This window comes from Neltuma alba, unplaced genomic scaffold (assembly GCF_004799145.2).
Source record: "Neltuma alba isolate B1F8T4 unplaced genomic scaffold, ASM479914v2 tig00010339_pilon, whole genome shotgun sequence".
In the NCBI taxonomy this organism is placed as follows: Eukaryota; Viridiplantae; Streptophyta; class Magnoliopsida; order Fabales; family Fabaceae; genus Neltuma; species Neltuma alba.
Genome location: NW_021635249.1, coordinates 58,554 through 82,241, shown reverse-complemented (window position 1 = coordinate 82,241; position 23,688 = coordinate 58,554). Strand labels below are relative to the sequence as shown.

General features: G+C 31.4%; 1 protein-coding gene and 1 long non-coding RNA gene across 2 annotated transcripts in view; one reads left to right on the top strand and one right to left on the bottom strand.

Annotated features, from left to right (window-relative positions):
• The window catches only part of LOC114755782 (transducin beta-like protein 2), a 56,819-nt gene extending 50,270 nt beyond the window's left edge, over window positions 1-6,549 (bottom strand). The window contains exon 1 of the mRNA XM_028944650.1: window positions 6,539-6,549. The gene's annotated coding sequence lies outside the window, so the exon portion shown is untranslated. The remainder of the gene's footprint in view (window positions 1-6,538) is intronic.
• A 13,838-nt stretch (window positions 6,550-20,387) lies between these two features.
• On the top strand, window positions 20,388-21,996 carry LOC114755783 (uncharacterized). Its single transcript, XR_003741359.1, has 2 exons — window positions 20,388-20,652; window positions 21,770-21,996. It is a non-coding gene; the product is annotated as an uncharacterized LOC114755783 (long non-coding RNA).
• The last annotated feature ends 1,692 nt before the right edge of the window (window positions 21,997-23,688 follow it).

Below are 23,688 nucleotides of genomic sequence, written 5' to 3'. Positions count from 1 at the left end.
CTACATGAAAAATTGTATAAGAAAAACCTATGGGAGTTATGTAAAGAATGATGATGCTAAAACCCTAAATTAAAGGTTAAAAGTGTAGGGTTTTAGAAAGAATTGTGTAGTGGAATGGTGTTATTGATTTGAAATGCATTTATTCCTGTTGTTTGATAGGCAATATTATTGAACAAGCGGGAGCTCAAAAGCAAGGACAAGAGGCCATATGAATCAAGGACATAAGAGGTAGCTTAGAACTTGCAATTTAATGTTACCTTGCTTGATTGTTACTATGTGCAAACCTTGTGTGTATGCTATGTTATGAATGAGTTTGATAGATGACAATGTGCTTGACTTAGTGCATTATATGCCTTGGCTATATGCATTGTCAATTTGATTTTTGGAATGGTTTAATGCTCTCTTTCATGGCATGAAAATTGATTGGTACTTTGTGAAATTACATGAAACATACCTTGCTTGATTGACATTGTAATTGTATTCTCTGCTACTAAGATTTTTATGAAATCTCACTCTTCTCTATGTCCAAAATAAACACCATTAGGGGCTACAAGTGGTTATGGGAAAGGCAAGGAGGTGATCACATCTTAAGGAATGATTTGATGATATTTTATGAACTTTATGTTATAATGTTGTAATAACCATGAGATGATAAATGGTTGGCTACTTGAGACTTGTAACCCATGTGAATATGCTTGATGCATGTTGTGAATTATGATTCAAATATGGTTGAGTTGCTAAAATTGAGTTATGGCAAGTTGAACACCTAAGTGATGAAAGTTGACCTAAAATGAGTCAAAGTTTGACCACATATGTGTTAGTGACAGTTTCACCCAAGGGGGGTGAATTGGGTGATAGATAAAAAATTTGAATTTATAAAATAAACAACTAAATAACATAAAGGATGCAAGTTTAGAAAGATTTCACGGAGAATGAGCAAAAATAGAACACACAGGAATTTATACCGGTTCAGTTTCAACCACTTGACCTATGTCTAGTCCTTAGAATGCCTCTGAGTTTTCTGCTAATTCCCTAAAATTCAACAGGCTCTTGGTGCCACAGTACAACAATTGAGTTCACTCTCAATCACTCCCCCTTACTTCCCATAAGGTTACAATCCCCTCAAGAATCCCAGATTCTTGAGTCACTTGTTGAAAGTAAAAAATGTTTACAAATTCTCTCTCAAGAGTATATAAGATAAACATTGAAGCTCAGGTACAAAAAAATAGAGTAATGAATGTAGAGATTAACTTCAACAGTTGGTAGCTTGGTTGATTCACTATTTCATTCAATGCTCTTTGCGCCATTTATAGTTAGAGATCTTCAATTTTCTGTAAGACACAAGAGCATGTAGCCGTTGGGAAATTGCTTGCGTGTGTACGGCAGTTACAACGGTTGTTCGTAATAAATGCTTCTGACACAAGTAGCTTGAGCCTCTAAAATGTATCTATTGAGCATCGTAACCTGTGAATAGTCTCGACAAAAGTATAAGTTTTCATCTTAAGTGAATATAAATGAAAAGCAGAAGAAATGATGATTCTTGGATTTGATACAGGACATAAAAATCACAAAATCAAAGATCAGATGATCAAACAACTAAATTATCGAAGTCTTGATCGATAAGCCCTTAATCAATTAAGTTATTGATTAATAGAAAAGGTATTAGTCTTAAAAGGTGAGATCATTTATTGATGGTATTATGGATCATTCAATTTATGGAACAGGTGATCGATATATGGTGAAATATAGTCAACAAAAAGATATATCTAAAATTAATTAGAAAGCTTGTAATCTTGAGACATGTGCCTTCTTAGTTTTTTATAAGAATATAAGATAATTAATGAAGGCTGAGAAAAGTTTGAAGATAAGATAGAACTATATTTTATGAAAAGTATCATGAAGACAGGTAAACAAAAATGTGTTTGTACTTTACAGAATAGATGATCAATAAATCACTTTATCAAATAGATTATTGATAATTTAAGTTACTGTGGGAAAACACTTTAGTCATGTTAATATGAAACATTATCGATAAAGACTTGATCGAACGAGTTATCCCAAAAGTTGTTCTAAGAGACTTAGGCTGATTTAGATAGAAAAACATGACATCAATCGATTGAATGATCGATAAGTGGTATTTTTGATTAACTGATCGATTATTGTAATTATTGATAAAGTGATCAATAATTGACTAAGAAAAACTTGAAGCTAAATTAGATAGAGGGGGACTTGATCAAGTAGCTGATCAATCAACCAAAGAAGTTTTGTCAAACAATTTTACAAGAGGTTATCGATAAATAGATTATTGATAAGGTGATTGGTAAACCATAAAGCATTCCAAACAACATATGAGTTGAAGAGATTTACTAATTATCTGGGACATGATTGATAACCTCATTTATCCCTAAGGTAATCGATAAACGCTAGTCAACAGTGAGAAACTTATCCTCTTTACCTAATACCTTATCTAATATTTAAATTATCAATGAAGTGATCGATAATTTCTTGACAGTAATAATATTTAAACAGTTTTACCAATGATCAAACAATATATTTATCTAATAGATTATCTAGCACAGTGATTATCTAACATGTGATTGATAAAGCTTAACTGTATTTATACTGACAATATTCAATCATTTATCTAACACGTATTTTATCAACCCACGATCCAACACATGATCGAACAACTTAATATGTATGCAGAGAAACTTAATTACTCATTTTGTGATCATCAAAGCCTTAAACCTAACAATGTGATTTTGAGCAAATGAAGGAATTTGGTTATGAAATTTAGCAGATCAATAGATCTTATTTTTAAAATTTAAAATGAGGGATAATTCATAAAAGTTAGAGTTTTGTACAAAAAGTTATGTATTTCTAAAGTTAGGCATAAATTCTGAAAAATTAAAAAATTGACCAAATAAATAGTGCACTTTGATACAGGAATTGAGCACACATGAGCTAAGATTGCAATTTAAAATTATTTTTTCATTAAAGATCTTATTGATAGATTTAAGTAGAATTTGAAACCATGTCATTTCAATTTTTCTAGAATTAGTTATGATTTTTCAAAAGTTGAGCCAAATCTAGAGTTACAATGAATAGTAATCTAAGAAAAGAAATTTCAAATTTCAAATTTTTCTAACTTAAAGACTTATTTAATGATTCTAATTACTTTCACTTGATATAAAATTAGGTGATAAATTAAGGTGTTACAGTCAGCACTGTTTTTTTACTGCAAGATTCAACTTTGGCCGGCGATTATTTATGTGAAAAGTCAAAACTTACCACAACTTAATTAGAAAAATGTCACCACATTTTTTAACGGTGTTTTTACTTTTAAGCACTATAAATTAGCCTTGTGGAAGCTATTATTTGTAGTATTGATATAAACTACTATATATATATAGGTGTCTCCAAAAAAAAACTAATATATATAGGGAAAATTAATTTTTTTCAATCCTATAATCTTATTAGATTTTGAATCAAGTCCTCTAGTTTTATTTTTTTTTATGTATTGGATCCTTATAATATACTCTGCTAAAGGTCAAGTCCTTTCCTTAATAAACGTTATAAACACCGTTAATGTCAGACGGCGGAATTGACAACTAATGGAAGTAGCCAAACACATTGGAGAGCCACATCTCTTGAATTCGGGATGACAATTTTGACGCAGCCACCAAGTTTGACAACAAAAATGAGGAAAATGGTGCCTCAAGTGACGACCAAGACCATTCAAAATATAGTGCTTGGATTTCACATTTTGATCCCAATCTTCATTCACTACGTTGATCATATATTTGCAAATACAATGAGTTTCAGAATGGTTCTTGCGGCATTGCAACATAAATGCAAAGACCTTTACAGAGATAAGTCATTTGCTCAATTTGGAGCTATATTAAAAAAGTTATGACTATTCAAAGTTGACCTTTGTACTTGACTATTTGATTCAAAGTCACAATGAGCTTTTCATTTTACTTGACTTGAATAAGCTCAACGTTTGCTCTTGGTTAAAATTGTCTTCAATACTATGAGTCACACTTTGTTTTTCATGTTATAATCTTTCTAAGCAAACTCTAGTTTGTTGTAAGTTCATTCCCAGTAAATAATGACTCTAATCTCATTCGAGTGAAAAAGCTTCATAAGTTCAATAATATTATCAAGGAATATTCTTATGAGTTGGAATTCAAGCCAAAAATTCTCCTATATTGGTCAAACTTCATTAAAAGTGTATTGTATACAACATCTAATGACATATTTTGCAGGAGATTTGACAAATATTGGAGCTCAACGGTTATATAACGTTCAAAAGTATTATTTTGTCAGAAGCTTTTGACGACTAACTCCAATAATCATATTTATAGCAGGATGAAGAAAACCTTAATAGGAAACTGAATATGCTAAATAGCCAAATACCCAGTATTATCTATAAATAAAAGAGCATTCAAAACAAAAGAAGAGGAGTAAGAGCATACAATTCCAAGATGCTGATATTCTAAATTCAAAATATTCAAAGCTCCAACTCTCTATACTTTAGCATGGACCATCGTTTATACTAGAGAGAGAATTTGATTGTACTTCAGTGATTATCATAATCCGTTCTTTGAGAAAATACTATCAATTGTAATTACTTACCCTCAAGAGAGGTGATTACTCTTACGTGTTGTAAGAAGGAAGAGTTTGCCTCAAGTGTTGAGGTGTTGCCTTTGGTGTAGAGGTATTGTCTCAGGTGTTGAGATGGTTAAAAGGTTCTCAAATACCCATGTCAAACTTGAGGGATATAGTGGATTGAAAATCTCATAGGTGTTCTGGGGACTGGATGTAGATCTGTAAAGAGACTAAACCAGAATAAATCATAGTTTACATCTTCTCTTCCCTTACCTTTTTATATTTCCAGCTAATCCATTTTACATCTCTGTTTGAGTTTTGTTGTCCATTATTTTTATAATTAAAAGTTTTTTTAATGTTTTTCACTATATTGTGAAAAAGTTTTTTATTCTATTTAACACTCAATTCACCCCTTCTTCTTGGATGTTTAACCATACTAACATACTTGGGTCATGGATAAGAGTAAAAAGCTGAAAATAGATATTGGAAAATGTGTTTATTGGTAGAAGTAAGACACAAGGCAATCAAAATCACTAATATTTGAGTGAGTAATATTGGTTATTGATTCTGTTTTACTTTTTTTTTTTTCCCCTCAGCCATAGCATTTCACTTTTTTGCTTGCGTCTACTAATGTGTCTTTGCATTATTGCATATAAGAAATTAGAAACTAAGAGCCTATGGTATGCTAAAAGTCAAGGGAAGAAAAAGGGAAATCCTAATTTTCCTACTGGCAAACTAATTTTTAGTGGCGCTGAATTTTCCCTTATAGGTGAGAAGCGCGCTTCCTACTCTTTCTATTTGGCAGCACAATTTTCTGGCAAACTAATTTTTAGTGGCGCTGAATTTTCCCTTATACGTGAGAAGCACGCTTCCTACTCTTTGTAGGTAGCAAAATTAAAAAGATAAATATGCCCATAATAACTCATATTATTGTCCTGTCTTTGGTTCTCTTCTTGTAACACCCCGATTTTTTAAACTTAAGGTTTAAAGACTTTTAAGCTTAGATTAGGGTGATTAATTAAGCCTTGAACTATGTGGAAATAAAAGTGAATATTATTGTTTGAGGTTAATTAAGGCATAAAATTACAAATAATAATGATTGAAAGCCTTGTCTTTTAGACTTTTCAGAGTAGTCTTGGAATTCAGACATTTTAAAGAGTCAAACAATAATATTTCTCAACGATTCCTTTTGTATTTGAAATTTGACACTTCAAGCTTTTCAATGAATCCTAATTTACAAGTTTTAAAAAGGTATAGAATTAATTGTGATTTTTTCAAAATTAGACCACCTTGTTATCCATAAACCTTTGAGCAGTTTGGTAAATCATCATTTTTAAGGACCAAATGGTAATATTTTTGGATAATTCTTTTTGAATTAGAAAATAGACATCCCAAACATTTTAGAGAGGCCTAGTTTGTAATTTTTGAAGACCCGTAAAATTAGTTATGAACTTTTAAATTTGAACTTTTTATCTATGTTTTTTGCTAGACGTCTACTATAGTAAAGAACACTGTATGTTGACTGTGTCATTTGCTAGATATTCGTGATGAGTGTAGATTTTATATTAAATAGATATAGATTTTAGGTGATAGTAGATTGAATTTATAGGTATTTTATATCTATTTAATTTATTTTGTATATTCTTTCTCTAAATCTAATCATAAAGATATAAAATTATCTCTCAACAAAATCTGCCCATATCTTTTCTATTTTTGTAGAAAATATAAAATAAAATAACAGATTTTAAGCGATGGGACTTTTAGCTGCAATCATCTCGAAAATATAAAATGTTGAAGATCTGGGGCTTTTATTGTCATTGTTGTTGGATCAAAAGAATGGCGACGCGTGGTAGGTCTTGGATAAAGATTTGGGGCCATGAACGCACTATTTGCTAGAAAAGAGTGGGTTAGTTAACCATAATTTTACCAGCATCTAAAGAAATTCACAGTTAGGGATGCACAAAGAACGGGTTGGATCGGGTTTAGCATCAGTTTGAAGTCTGGTCTGAAAAATGACCAGGTTGAAATATTTGGTTTGAAGTCCTGTCCAGTCTGATTGAACCCGAGACCAAGACGGGGTTGGAGTTGGTCTGTCGAGTTACTGGACCAGTCCACCAAACTTTGTTCCTTCCTTAAAAAAAGAAAACAGATTATACAAAAAAAACTTTGGATCTGGGCTGTCATTTTTTCCCCTAGTACATACACGGACATAGACCCGTACTCTAATAAAATAAAATAGTTTGATAAAAATATTATATATATTTTAAAATGCATTTTATTCCTTCTCTCTGCGCATCAGCATCACCCCTTACCCTTCTTCCCTCTAAATTTGAATGGTGAATAGTGAACACTCAAGAACGCATCTTCAAGTCCACGGAACAACAATCATCAAACTATTCCAAACCCATCTTCATCTTCCCTTCATTCTCCCAACACTCACTCTCTTCCTCCACCACCAACAATGGAGTTCAGTCCCAAAAACCACCCCTACAGACCCATCATAGAAGAGCATGAAAATCATCCAAGATATAATGGAAGTCTGATAACTTGAAAATAATATGAAGTCTTTGTGAAATTTGAACTTATAAGTGAAAATGGAAAAGGATGGGGTCAATTATCACTAGGAGAGTGAAGAAGCTGAAAGGCCGAAACTCAAGTAGAGAGTGCGAAAGATTAACAAGTAGCGACACTTAAGCTTGAGTGGAGATGAAGAGTACAAAAGAGGCGAAGTTGAAGCTAACACCGAAGCTTGAGTGAATATGGAGAGATGAGAGTAGAGGGAAGATGGAGAGTAGAGAGGAATAGCGGTGACAAGTTGAAGGAAGAGGAGGATAGAAAGGAGTCACGGCATAGATGAAAAAATGAGGAGGGCAAAAAAAAAAATTATTCTACCTAGATCGGGCCAGACCAAATAGTCCAAAGCATTAGTCCTAAACCCAATCTTGTCTGGTTTTCTAGTCTGACCTGATTGGTCCAGTTTTTTTTCAGGCAGCTTTTTTCAGATTGGGTTGGATCGGGTTGTTGCGTGTCAGACTGAGCAGATCAAATTTCGGGTTTTTCTTGCATAGCCCTATTCACAGTAATGTGAAAGAGCAAAAAATCAGTGAAGATAATATTTAGAAAAAAATGACCCAAAAATAACACTTGAACTTGGAAATGTCAAAATGGTCACTTAAATTTACAAAATCCCAATTTAGTCACAAGTGACCAATTTGACATTTATAAATTTGCTAAAATAACCATATTGTCCTTTATTTTATTTATTATTTTTTAAAAAATCAAATGCCCCCATTGGCCTATCGGTCGTCGAAGCTTTGGTGCCTGCAGCCTCTGGTGCCTACTGCCAAGCAGTCATCAGAGCTCCAGTGGTCGGTAATAATTTTTTTTGAAAATTTTTACTACTTCAGTAAAACAGTTAACAACTATTGTAATGCTATTAATAAGTTCAGTATAGCGGTTAAGAACAAGTTTTTCAGAAAATTCAAAAAGTAATATTTTCATAGTTTCAGTAATACTGTTAACAAGTTTCGTAACTCTATTAACAATTTCCATATAGCATTTAACAATAGGTGTTCTGGAAAATTAAAAAAAAAAGAAACATTTTTATAACTTTAGTAACTATTTTTTTTAAAAATTTTTTATAATTTTAGTAAAACGGTTAACAAGTTTTGTAACACTATTAACAAGTTCAGTATAGCAGTTAACAACATGTTTTCCAGAAAATTCAAAAAGTAGCATTTTCACAATTTCAGTAGTACCATTAACAAGTTTCGTAACTCTATTAACAACTTTGGTATAGCATTTAACAACAGATTTTCTGAAAAAATAAAAAAGTTGACATTTTTACCACTTTAGTAACTACTTTTTTAAAAAAAATTTATAACTTCAGTAAAACGGTTAACAAGTTTTGTAACGCTATTAACAAGTTTGGTATAACAGTTAATAACAAGTTTTTCAGAAAATTTAAAAAGTAACGTTTTTACAACTTCAGTAATGCCATTAACAAGTTTCATAACTCTATTAACAAGTTCACTATAGAATTTAACAATAGGTTTTCTAGAAAATTCAAAAATTGGCATTTTTACAGCTTTAGTAACGCTATTAACAAGTCATGTAACGATATTAACAACTCTCATGACCATAATGACTGCATAATAAGTGGAAAAATTTTTGTTGTACAACTTTCATAGGGAGCTAATATCAAAAACATCAACCTTTATGAGAGTTGTTAATATCATTACATAACTTATTAACTATGTTACTGAAGTTGTAAAAATACTACTTTTTGAATTTTTCAAAAAACTTGTTGTTAAATGCTATACCGAAGTTGTCAATAAAGTTACGGAACTTGTTAACGGCATTACTGAAGTTGTAAAAATGCTACTTTTTGAATTTTCTAAAAAAATCTGCTGTTAGCTGCTATACTGAACTTGTTAATAGTGTTACAAAAGTTGTTAACCGTTTTATTGAAGTTGTAAAAATTTTCCAAAAAAAGTAACTGCTAAAGTTGTAAAAATGCCATTTTTTTTTAATTTTCAAGAAAACCTATTGTTAAATGCTATATCAAAATTGTTAATAGAGTTACGAAATTTGTTAACGGCATTACTGAAATTGTAAAAATGCTATGTTTTGAATTTTTTGGAAAACCTGTTGTTAACTGCTATGCTGAACTTGTTAATAGTATTACAAAAGTTGTTAAGTGTTTTACTAAAATAAAAAATTTTTAAAAAATTGTTGCCAGTTGCTGGAGATTGGCGGCGGTCACCTGAGCTCCGGCAACTGGTCAGCCAGTGAGGCATTTGGTTTTTTAAAAAATAATAAATAAAATAAAGGATAATATGGTCATTTCAGTAAATTTATAAATGTCAAATTGGTCACTTCCAACTAAATTAGAATTTTGCAAATTCAAGTGACCATTTTGACATTTTCAAGTTCAAGTGTCATTTTTGTGTCATTTTCTCTAATATTTATATTTATATAGAAAAATGACACTAAAATCCCATGGAAGACAAAATACTGCAAAAAATTTCCTTCAGACTTGGTAATTGCTTAAAAGTCTCAAAAGGATCCTAATGCAATAAGAGAAAACATTGAAGGACTGTACTACCTCTGTTAAAACACACCGAAAAGACGATAAATTTTAAACCCTATTCTCCTTTATCAATTATCTCACTCTCCTCTGAATGTTGCGCTAAATCCACTCATCCAGAGACCTTCACCATACCTTTAAGATGTTCACTGTCGCCGTAATCATTGAAGATCATCCAAGCCGTTGCCTTCGTTGAAGTTGTTTGTGGTCAAAGTAAAGTTGCTCGCAGTCAAAGCATTGTCATTGTACAATAAGCTCGATAATATATCAGGTATACATCACACACATTAGATCCAATTTTGTTTCTAAATCAGTTCAAATAAACCCTAAATATGACACTTGAAACCATAAGTTCATATGAACCAAAATGAGTCGTCAATTGTTTACTAAAAACTCGTTCTGTATTCTTCTGTTTGTGTGAATCAAACTTGTGTGTGTGTGTTTTTTTTTATAACTACAAGTGATTTGAGATAATTCTATGTTTAAAGTTTCATTCTTGCTTTCTTTTCCTTTTAATTTTTTAATAATGCATGGGTTGTTCTTGTTATCGTTAGACAGAGTAGTCCTATTTTGGTCGGCATTTGGCATAGGAAATTAAAAATGTTTATCCTCTTACTTATAATTCATTACAAACTATATATTACGATTATAAAGGCCCTATCTTTTTTCTTTTTTGATATACCAATGGGTTTCTAGAAACTATATTTAGTCAATTCAGATAAAGTTGAATTGAGCTACATAGGGAAAAGCTCTCTCGGTAGCATCATGGCTATATTTTCCTTTATTGTTATTGTGAAAACGGAATGAACTCTTCTTTTGCTCATGACTACCTTTGGCGTTAGTTGATGCTAAACTCACTGTTTATAACCGTGAATATTTTACTGATTTCAAGTTACTTTTGTAATTATCAAGACATCCTTTTCCATTTTTTATGATGCTCATGTTGCAAAATAATTTTGTTAGCTTCTCTCAGTCATATACCTCATGGTTTAGGTTTCTATTACTTGTTTGACATTCATAATTCTAAAATTACAAAATATTATTAATGATGACTGATAGTTGAGTGCACATTATTATGGTGATCAACTCTTCTTCTCTTGGCCTTATCTTTTCTCTAGATACTGTTATGATTGAACCTGAGCTATCAAATGGTAGAATAAGTAGAAGCTAGAGTTTAAGTAACCTATGGATGCCATGAAGAAAAACTCTCTTGCATCCCATGAAATTATATTATATTCTACTAGAGAACTATATTTATAGGGAAAATGACACATAAAGAAGCTTGAAAATGTAAAATGTCAATTTGGAAAGCTAAGGAAATGTAATGACAAAGAAGGAAGTCCTTCCCAAATTGGAATTTGGAAATTTAGTAAAATGACAAAAATGCCTTTTGTCTTCTTTTTCCTTAAACCTCAGCCCCTTACTGGTGGCTGGCGGCCGGCAGCCGCCGCAAGGGCACAGTGCCGGCCACTGGTGTGGTGGCTACTGGTGAAGTTTTTTTTTGCCACAATATTTTTTTTTTAAGCATGGGAAAATATGGTTCAAAGTGGTAGGGGTGGGATTTGATCCCACAATCCCTTGACCATTTGGGCCAACAAAAAGGAAGATGACCATTAGCCACCAAAGATTTCTTAACCTTATAATGCAAACAAAAATATAAATTGACTCTTTTACTGTGATTCCAGCCCGTGACAACAATTTACCTGAGGATGACAAGTCTTAATTGAGAAATAACAAGTGTAAATTTGATATTAACAAAGCAACTTTTCATAATACATAACAAGAAGTAACATGTACATTAATTAAAAACGACCATAATTTATTTGAAAATGACACGTCTTTACTGGAAAATGACAAGTCTAAACTTGAGATTAACAATGTGTCTGTTGCTGATACAGAACAAGAAATAGCATGTACATTAATTAAAGGAAAAAAGATAGAAAAATACTACTTGAACTTCATAATTCCCAAATGGTCTGCTGAATTTGAGAAATCCCAATTTGGTCTCAAGAGACCAAATTGGGATTATCATGTCAAAAGAAAAGACCAAATTGCCCTTCATTTTAGGGATTATCATATTAAAAGAAAACACCAAATTGCCCTTCATTTTAAATATTGTTTTTAAAATATCACCGAAGTTTCGGCAACCGGCTGACAATTGGTCACTGGAGCTCTGTGGTCGGAAAAATTTTTTTAAAAACTTTTTACAACTTCAGTATAATGGTTGACAATTTTTGTAATGCTATTAACAACTTCAGTATAGCAGTTAACAACAGGTTTTCTGAGAAATTCAACAAGCTTCGGCGACTGAAAATAATTTTTTTTTGAAAACTTTTACAACTTCAATATAACTGTTAACAACTTTTGTAACGCTATTAACAACTTCATTATATCAGTTAACAACTGATTTTTCGAAAAATTCAACGATTGGTTGCCGGACTCCGGTGGAGGAAAACAATTTTTTTTGAAAATTTTTACAATTTCAATATAACAGTTAACAACTTTTGTAACCCTATTAACAACTTCAATATAGCGGTTAACAACAAGTTTTTGAGTTTGTTAATAGCATTACTGAAGTTATAAAAATGTCACTTTTTGGATTTTCCAAAAAACCTGTTGTTAACTACTATATCGAAGTTGTTAATAGAATTATAAAAGTTGTTAACCGTTATATTGAAATTGTAAAAATTTAAAAAAAAAAATTAATTGTTAAAGTTATAAAAATGCCAATTTTTTTGAATTTTTAAGTTGTTAAATGGCATACCGAAGCTGTTAATAGAGTTATAGAATTTGTTAATGACATTACTGAAATTATAAAAATGCTACCTTTTGAATTTTTCGGAAAACTTGTTAACTACTATACTAAAGTTGTTAATAACATTACAAAAGTTGTTAACGGTTATATTGAAGTTGTAAAAAATTTTTTTAAGAAAAAAGTAGTTGCTAAAGTGGTAAAAATGCCTTTTTTTTTTAAATTTTTAAGAAAACATGTTGTTAAATGCTATACCGAAGTTGTTAATAGAGTTACAAAACTTGTTAATGGCATTATTGAACTTGTAAAATTGCTACTTTTTGAATTTCTCAAAAAACCTGTTGTTAATAGCATTACAAAAATTGTTAACCGTTATACTAATGTTGCAAAAATTTTCAAAAAAATTGTTTCTAGCCATCGGAGCTCCAGCGATCAATTGTTGAATTTCTCAAAAAACATGTTGTTAACTACTATATTGAAGTTGTTAATAACATCACAAAAGTTGTTAACTGTTATACTGAAGTTGTAAAAATTTTCAACTTCAGTATAACGTTAACAACTATGTTTTTTTTGAAAATTTTTACAATTTCAGTATAACGGTTAACAACTTCGATATAGCAGTTAACAATAAGTTTTTCAGAAAATTCAAAAAGTGGCATTTTTATAACTTCAGTAATGCCGTTAACAAACTCAAAAACCTGTTGTTAACTGCTATACTAAAGTTGTTAATAGGTTTATAAAAGTTGTTAATTGTTATATTGAAGTTGTAAAAATTTTCAAAAAAATTGTTTTCCTCTGCCGGAGCTCCGGTGACCAATTGTTGAATTTTCTGAAAAATCTGTTGTTAACTGATATATTGAAGTTGTTAATAGTGTTACAAAAGTTGTTAACAGTTATATTGAAGTTGTAAAAATTTTCAAAAAAATTGTTTCTGGTCGCCGGAGCTTATTGAATTTTCTAGAAAACCTGTTGTTAACTGCTATACTGAAGTTGTTAATAGCATTACAAAAGTTGTTAACCGTTATACTGAAGTTATAAAAATTTTCAAAACAAATTTTTCCGACCAACAGAGCTTCGGTGACCAATTGTTGGCCGGTCGCCATAGCTCCGGTGACCGATCGGCCAGTGGGAGCTATGATATTTTTAAAACAATATTTAAAATGAAGGGCAATTTGGTCTTTTTATTTAACATGATAATCCCAATTTGGTCTCTTGAGACCAAATTGGGATTTCTCAAATTCAGTAGACTATTTGGGGATTATGAAGTTCAGGTGGCATTTTTCTGTCTTTTTCCCTTAATTAAAAATGATCATAATTTATTTAAAAATGACACGTCTTTATTGGAAAATGACAAGTCTAAACTTGATATTATTAAAGCAACTTTTCCTAATACATAACAAAAAAAATAACATGTACGTTCCCAAATAAATTGTTGTCATTTTCCACTAAAGACGTGTCATATTTCAGTAAAGACGTGTTATTTTCAAATAAATTATAGTCATTTTTAATTAATATACATGCTATTTCTTGTTATGTTTCAAGAAAAAACACATTGTTAATATCAAGTTTAGATTTATCATTTTCCAGTAAAAACATGTCATTTTCAAATAAATTATGGTCATTTTTAATTAATGTATATGCTACTTCTTATTATGTATCAGGAAAAATTGCTTTGTTAATATCAAATTTAGACTTGTTATTTCTCAATTAAGACTCGTCATCCTCAAGTAAATTGTTGTCACAGGCTGTGGTCACAGTAAAAGAGTCAACTTATATTTATGTTTGCATTATAAGATTAAGAAATCTTTGATGGCCCAATGGTCATCTTTCTTTTTGTTGGCCTAAATGGCCAAAGGGTTATGGGATCAAATCCCACTCCCACCACTTTGAACCATATGCTCCTATGCCAAGAAAAAATAGTGACAAAAAAATTCACCGGCAGCCACCACACCAGTGGCCGGTGCTAGTGGCGGTGTCGGTGCCCCGCAGCCGCCTGCCGTCGGTGAGGGGCTAAGGTTTTTTTTTAAAAAAAAAAAAGATAAAGGGTATTTTTGTCATTTCACTGAATTTTAAAATTCCAATTTAGGAAGGACTTCCCTTTCTGTCATTACATTTTCTTAGCTTCCCAAATTGGTATTTCTAATTTTCAAGCCTCTTTATGTCTCATTTTCCCATATTTATATGATATATATGGTAATTAATGTGGCAAAGTGCAAGTATACCAAATCCATTAATGAGCCCAAATTTGTGTTGATGAAAGATAGGTAATTCATATTCTATTCTACCACTTGACTGCTTTAAGTTGGACATTTCTGATGCTTTTCCAAGCTAAGGGGTTGATGAACGATGGATAAAAAACTATCTTGAGTATGGTCAATGATATATAGGTAATTATATGTGAATAACGAGTGAAACCACCAATAAATATAAAACTAGGATGACTTTCTATCACAGTTTCCTTATTGTTTTTAATCGTGCTTTTGTAGACGAGTTGAAGATTGGAATGATAAAAGATTATTATCTTAACAGGTATTACTATTTTTATGGTTGAATTTTACCTCAGCATTTAGATATGTTAAAAATTTGTTTTGACCTTACAAGGCTTCAAAGGAAGCAACCTTGATCCCTATTTGTGCAACAGGAAAATAACAAGTGAAAGTGCATTTGTTGAAGAATTAAGACGCTACCATTGACAAGTGAGGGAATATGAATGATAACTAATGTGGTAGAGAAGATAACATGAGAATTGAAGAGAAGAATGAAAATTATCTTTCTTAAATGATTATATAGATAAATTAGTACTCAAAGTATGCTTTCAGGTCAATCAATTGATTCATTTACATTTATGCATATGGTAGTGAGATTATCGAGAGAAAACTTTATGCCTTTATTTTTAAAAAAAAATTATGCCTTTGTGGCTTTCTGCTAGGGGAGTATATGTGGACATATGACAATAGTTTTGTGAGTAAAAAGGATCTAACTTTTGCCACTATAATTTTATCTTGTTTTTGTTTGTATTGCTTATTTGTTGCCCATGGAAGGGAGAGAGAAGAAAATGAGGCTTAAAGAGGAGAATGATGGCAAGAGCTTGTGTATGTAGTAATTGCCTGCATATCATAGTTTTCATTGTCTACTCTTATAGCTAACATACCTACTTTCATAGTTGTCATTACTTGCCCTTATAGTTATCATTGCCTATTGTCAAAGTTGTTATTGTCAAAGGTTATGTTCAGATTGATATGCGAGTTTATTTGTAGGAAAAATGAATGAAAGAGTTGAAGGTTGGATGCTTATAGTAGCTTGTTACTTATCGAAACAATGAACATAAGGATAAAGTGCTATCCATGTTACACTATAACAAATCGCATCGCTTACCTCTCAAACTCATGTCTGTTTTACAAAACAGATGAGAATACTCCACATTCTTATCTGTTTTGTAAAACAAAAGAGAATACAAGATACATTCTCATCTGATGTACAGAAATAGACGAGAAGTGAGAATATTCTCCTCTATTTTGGGAACCAGACGAGAGTAAGGTCCTTATTCTCAATTGTTTCCAAAATTAAACAAGAATAAAAGAAAATGCAAGATACATTCTCGTCTGGTGTACAAAAATAGACGAGAAGTGAGAATATTCTCCTCTGTTTTGGGGACCTTTGGGAACCAGACGAGAGTAAGGTCCTTATTCTCAATCATTTCCAAAATTAAACGAGAACAAAAAGAATATTCTTGTCTAGTTCCTCAAAACAGAGGAGAATAGAAGTTCCTTCTTTTGTTTTCTTTTCAAATTTTCTTAGGTTTTTACCTAGGTTTTTATTCACTCTCCCTGGCTCGGTGACCTAACCCAGGTTTCCCTTACTTCTGCAATGCAACCCAGCTTTTCCTCACTGCCGTCAACTCTTCTTCCTTCACATTTCACTTTACTCACCAACAATAAACTCCCGAAGCGTCACAGCCGTCCCTCAGCATCAACTATGTGTCTTCTATAGCAGGTGATGAGATCTGTAATATCGTCTTCAACCAGTAGTAGATCTACTGTTGTTGAGCATCCTAGGGAAGGGAAAGTGTGTCGCTATCATCCAATGCTGTCTCCTCTTTCTTTCTCTTCGTCCACCCACCATTCAACATCATCTATTTGTTCGGTCAGGAAAGAGTGTGTATCCATTATTTCTTCTGCTAGTGTGTATGTTCTATTTTCTAGTTGGCATGCGTAAGAGAAGGAGCGAGAATGTGATGTGCTAGTGTGAGTTGAATATTTATTTTCCCCATTTTAGTTGATAAGCCTACTGTGTGTGTGTTTCAAATTTAAAGGGGCAAATAAATAACATTGTGTGAATAGCACAAGATATTTGTCAAAATGTGTATGAGAGGAATTTGGTTGCAATAAGCGGGGATGGAGAGTTTCTAGCTTTTAAATATCTTCTTTTAGATTTCGTATTGAATTATATTGTGCATTTCTGTTCAACAGTAAAGAAGATGGAATTATTGGTTTGGGATGGATTAGATCAGCAATAGCAAAGCAATGGCAAAACTTGTGATTCAAAACTTAGAGGCATATTTCCTCAAGTAGCCATTTCTGAGTTTAATAATTTAATTGAGGTCCGTGACTTCAAATTCTACAAGATTGTATTGTTAACATCTCCTCTTAATAGCTCATTTACATTAGGTTCAGTTTAACACCTTAATTTACCACCTCTTTTTACATTAAATAGAAGCAATTAGAACCATTTAATAAGTCTTTAAGTTGGAAAAATTTTAAATTTACTTTCTCAAGTTACTATTCATTATAACCTTAAAAATTGGTACAAATTTGAAAATCCATAGCAAATTCTAGAAAAATCAAAATGAGATGGTTTTAAGTTCCACTTGAAGCTTATAGAGATATATTTAGGAAACAAATACTTCTAGGTTATGAATTCAGCTCGTATATGCCCAATTTTCATGTCAATATATACTATTTATATGGTCAATTATCCAATTTTTTCAGAGTTTATGTCTAACTTTGGATAGGTATAACTTTTCGTAAAAAACTTCAAACTTTATGAATTAACACTAATTTTAAAGCTAAAAATGATATCTATTGATCTGTCATATTTCATTATCAAACACCGTCATTTGCTTAGAATCTCATGTGGTCAAACTTTGGTCCATTTTAGGTCAAATTCCATCCTTTAAGAGGTCAACTTATTATAATTCAACCTTAGCAATTCAAACATGCTTATACTATAATTCACAGCATTAAACAAGTATTCTTCACTTAGGTTACATGCTTCCAAACAATCATCAAGTCATCAAAATCACAATTATTACAACATTGTAATATAATATTCATAAAGTTCCATATAACCACACATAATCATTCCTCAAAGTGAGATCACTTCCTTGCCTTTCCCTTGACTACTTACAGCCCCTAATGGTGTTATTCTGAGCATAAAGAAGAGTGAGATTTCATGAAAATCTCAATAGCACCTCAATCAAGCAAAGCATGTTACATATGATTTCACAAGATATCAATCGTTCATGTCATGCAAAGGGAGCAACAAACCACGTTAAAAATTAATTGAAAAATGTATATAGCTAAGGCATACAATAAAACATTATCATCCATGCAACTCTACCACATCATGGCATATAAATAAAGAATTACACTTAGCAACAATCAAGGAAATTAACATCAAATTGTAAGTTCTATGCTACCTCTTAATCCACTTAATCACACAGCCTCTTGTCCTTGATTTTGACCTCTCACTTGCTCAACAATAATCCCTATTAAACAACAAGAACAATGGTATTCCAACTCAATAACATCCATTAAACAATTAACTCCAAAACCCTAACCCTAGCTTTAACTTTTATTTTAGGGCTTTAGCATCATCTTCCTAACAATTCTCATATGCTTTTCCTACATGATTTTTCATGTAGAATCCATATTTAAACTTAGATTTATAAAAAACCAACCTCTTCCGTCATTTTTCAATTTGGCTGAGAGGTAGGTTTAGGCTTCCAAAATTTCTATTTTCAATTTTAATGCTTCTAAACACATACTCTCCACATACTCCTATACAAATTCACCTTCTAAACTCATTGAAAGCATCAAAATATCAAAAATAAAACCCTAGAATAATATACCAGCTCTGGACGAATAGTACCTCAAGATTACATAAGTTGATATCTTTCAAATAACAGGGTTTAATCATCATCAAACAACCATTTTCTATTCCCTAATCCACATATCAACTTAGAATCAATCATATTCCATCACAGGGTCATTCAAACAGTAGCCTCCCTCAAGAGTTTCAACTATTAAACTCCATCAAAACCATGTTTAAAACCATCAATCTAACTAAAATCATGCACTAGAGGGGATAATCATGCTTTTACCTTGGTTAAGGACTTGAAATCACCTTGATTTTCCTTGTTCTTTCTCTCCTCCTCTTTGTCCTTGCTTGAATGAAAAGTTATGCTCTCCAAGCCCTAAGATGACTGGAAAAAAATGACTTGAGCGGAGAGGGATAGTATATATAAACGTGCCCTTAAACATTGGTATGCGGTAACTTGAATTACCATTTATTTTTACCACACCACCAGACATATGGCTTTATCCTCTCTCTTCTTCCTTCAAAACATGCTACATGCCCCCTTAGGTGTCTTCTAAATTGAATGAAGATGCCACCTCAAGGGATACATAAACACGCACGTGTAAAAATCTTCATACTTTATTCATAATTCCAATCTTTCAATTCTATCCTTTAACAAATTTTATTATTTCACTTGGGTCCTCTCCCTCCTCAAGTGGTGCCATTTTGTTCAAAAGAATTGGGGAAAAATTTGTCCCTACCAAGCTTATGGTGATTGTACTATATAATCTCACGTTATCAGTTAAATTTTTCTTAGATCCTATTAAATCTACTATCTCCAAAAATTTATTTCCTTATACCAATAACTTCCTTTTGATAAGAAGAGGTTCCTCTAATTTTCTCAGATTTTATTTTAGCCTATAATTCCTTTAATTAAATTTTTCTCGAAATCGGCCTTTTACACATATAATTCAGATTTAAATAATTTAAAGCTAATCTCTACATCTCTAAAGACTAGGAAACAATTTTAGAATTCATAATAACCTTTCAAATAATTTTTCTAATATTGTTCATGAATTATTAAGTTCTCTGTATATTTAAAATAATTTGATTTGGCTAATTGTTCTTAATTAGTCGAAATTTTGAGAAAACATAGAAAATTCCAAAATAAATTGTTTTCATATTATTTTGATCTTTCAAGCTTCAAATACTATTCTATACCCTTTAATCTATTTTTCATGATTTTTTGAAAATTTTCTAGAATTTCAGGTACATTTTCTCACTCTATTCAATATTGACCGGATATTTTGAAAATGATAGTCTAGTCTCTGGTTTGGTTTTAGTTTAAAAGTTGTGCCGTCTATCTGTCAATCACCGTGCTTGACCCATAATCTATTTTATATTCCTCATTTTCAGGATTAAAATTAACAGGATGTGACATTCAATAGCATCAACACGATGACTTGATGTTTTTCACAACTTGGTTATGGAGTATTGAAGAATTTAATTGCTGATATCTAAAAAATTGTACTTTTAGCAGCACATTTACATTATGGTATAATGACTTCACACTAAGTTGATGAAAACTTGGCTTATTTTATCTCTCTATTTGCAGTGACAGTTGATTTGAACCTTGCTTGCAAGTGCTCTGTTTTCTACATGGACTATTGGCATCGCATTAATTTGTTATAATATTAGCATTTATGATGTTATTTATATCCATGTTTTGAATTTCTGCGTTCTTTAAGTCTGTTACTAGTTATGGTCTCACTAGCAATTCTTCAAGGATATTGTGGTCCTATTATCAATGAAAACAACAGCAATTCTTTATTTTTTTCCCCCCTTTAAAAAAGGACTATGAGGTAATTAAGTAGGAAAGAAAAGTCAATCATGGTAACATGATAGTAATAAAGGCGACTCATTTCCCAACTCCTCCCTGCCTAAACAATGATCGAAAAAACCAAGATGATTATTTTATTCATGTGATTTTTTTAAAATATAAATTTGGGTTCCTTGTCCATATTTTATAAATAATGTTTCATTTTTCTGCTGTCCAGCTTCATGTTTTACTATTTGCAAAATGTGACGCTTGCATAGATGGATTTAAGGGCTTATGAAAAGAGTAAGGATTTCTAAGTTTCCCATGTTTTCATTTATGGGTAGTGACGTAGATCAAAGTCTAGATGACTATCTTCTTAAATTAGTTTAACTCGTAAGTTTAACCTATTGGTTTATATTATACTCATTTTCTTTGTGTATTTGGCAGACTGTCAGATTTTTCAAACAACACTATTGCCCGTATTTTTCTCATCTCACTTGACATAGAGGGTTTTATTTTTGTTTTTCCATATCTTTGCTTTCTTTTTTATTTTAAGAGGAGTTTTTGTCCTCCTGTAGTTTCTTGTATTAAATTTTCATGAAAAAGCCAATGAGAAATAGGATATTTGATGTCTATTTAGATTAGATTGGGTTAATGTGAAATTTAATCATAACCATGGAGGTAGCAAGGATAAGTTGCCTTGTGAAAGATGCCTTGAGGTTTTGTAGGGAGCTAGTGACTTTCCAAGCTGCTATACATAATGCTATTATAATTAAAAGGTGAGTTTGCATGATTAATTGGATCAGTCTTACTTACAATTAGTAGAGGGAGACTTTAGAGTTAATATATATGAAGGTCAAATACCTGAAAGACCATAGGAAAAAAAATAATTATGATCTTTCGAAAGAAGTTTTATTTCTCATATGACAAGAGATCGAGCAGCTGTTTTATATGTTTTAATTTGTTTCTAATCTTTTTGTTTGATTATCCCAACTATCACTCTTTATACTTTCTCCTCTTTCTAATAAAAGAAGTGTATAGTTGAATGAATAAATAATTCTTTGGCTAAAGATTAATTTTTTAGCTTCTCTAATTCTAAATATCTTAAAATGACTGCCATGCATGCTTCTGCTAAAATTGTTTTGGTTGTCTTAGGTTCAAAGGTCATGATATACTTGCTCCTTTCACCGTTAGATGGTAGACTACTAATTTGAATCCTTTAGTTATAGAAAGATGATAGGTGAACTTCGTCTTCTCTTGCTTAAATTTTTTTTTTTTTATATTTCAGTTGACATTAAAGCATTAATCATTGTTTTTCTTGTCTATATTTATCATTCATTCAAGAATTTATTAGAAAATTGTCATATTTGATTATTCACCTCACAAGTCAACTTCAGTTCAAGAATTACGTTTTGTGCAGCCATGATCCCGGATACTGCTGCTCTTTATTCTTCACCACAAGTGCTGTAAGTCTCACATTACTGATTATCTCTGGGTTCAAGCATAGATAAGTGAAGACATAGTCTACTCTGCTCCAAACATCATTTGTTTATTCTACTTAGTTATTTTGAAGACTAGTTTGTATTCTACCCTATCACATCTTAGTTTTAAACCTCATTTTATTTCAATTGGAACCATTTTGGATAATATCTTATGACTTAAGTTGGAAAATTTTGAACTTTAAATTTTCTTAAATTCGGGTTACTATTCATAGTAACCCTTATGAAGGCCAAACTTTGAAAATTTATAACTAATTCTAGAAAAATTAAAATGAGATGGTTCTAAGTTCTATGGAAAGCTCTTGACATGCTCTTTAAAGAAAAAAATATCATTGGCATCCAAAACTCAAGCAACAATCTCAAATTTCGTTCAAAGTGGAACTATTCATATGGTCATTTTTCAATTTTTCAGAATTTATGTCCAACTTTGGAAGGACATAACTTTTTGTACAAAACTCCAAATTTAGTGAGATACCACTTGTTTTAAAACTAAAAATATAATCAATCTGCCTGCCAAGTGTCAGCCAATTTCTCATCCAATTACACAAAATCTCGTTGGTCAAACTTTACCCATTAAAAGTTAACTTTTATCCCTTTTTATGCAATTCTCACCTTTTTCTTCTCTCTCCCTTCCACAGAACTATTCCAATTACAAATCACATGCTTAGACATAATTCCTTGGCCAATATCTGCTTGCATAGTACTTTGATCATTATTACAATATTCCAACATAATTCATAATGTTGCATAACAATTCATAATAATTACAAACCATATACATAAGGTTCAACATAAATTCAATATAATTTCATAACATTTCCTTCATGGGAATACCATCTCATTGCCCTTGATCACATTATTTGAGGTTCCTATTGATTGTTTATACATTGAGAGGAATGAGATTTCATAGAAATCTCAGTAGTAGGAATTACAATAATAATGTCAAACATGTAAGGTAAGTTACATATAGATTCATGAATATTCTATGCCATACAAATATCATCACAGTTCACTCATAAACAACATGTTAATGCATGATGCTAAAGCATGCAATGCAACCAACTAACATGTCATTTTCATTAATAATCTCAAACATAACATAGCACATATTCAAGTAATCATATCATGTAACAACTAAGCAAGTTAACATTACAAATTGTAAATTCCATGCTTCCTCTTTTTAATGCACAATTTTCAGTTTCCTTGATTCCTTTGGGTTCCTCCTTGTCCTCTTGCACAATGTTTATCAATTCATGCATAAACATATCTCAAATTACCAATAGTCCAAGTATAAACATTAATGTTCAACCTTGAATTTAATTAAACCCCTTTTTCTTGATTTTTGACATAATTATTTTCTCTTTATTTCCATCAATTTCTTGGTCCATTCCTATACAAGTTTTCATGTAGAATCCAAATATCAAATTAGATTTAACAAAATCATACTCCTTCGCCTTCAATTCATTTTGGCCGAATAGGTAGGGTAGATATTCCAAAATTTTTATTTTTGATTCCAATGATTTTAAATACTTTTCCTTAGTGCTTCCCTATACAAAAATACCTTTTAAACTCATTGGAATCATCAAATTACATTGAAACAATCTCTAGCTTCAAGATTCCATAGTGACTGAATAGGATGTTTTAAGCCCTAACTTTGGTTTTCTTCCAAAATTCAATCCAAACACCCTTTAAACATGTTAATTCAAGCTTATACTCAAGGCTTCTATCCTTCTCTAACACATATTCAATTCAGTAAAAAATGAACAGCATAATAATCTCAATTATAATTTGAATTTTCAACCAAAACAAGCTTTAAACTCAACCAAAATCAAGCTCAAAC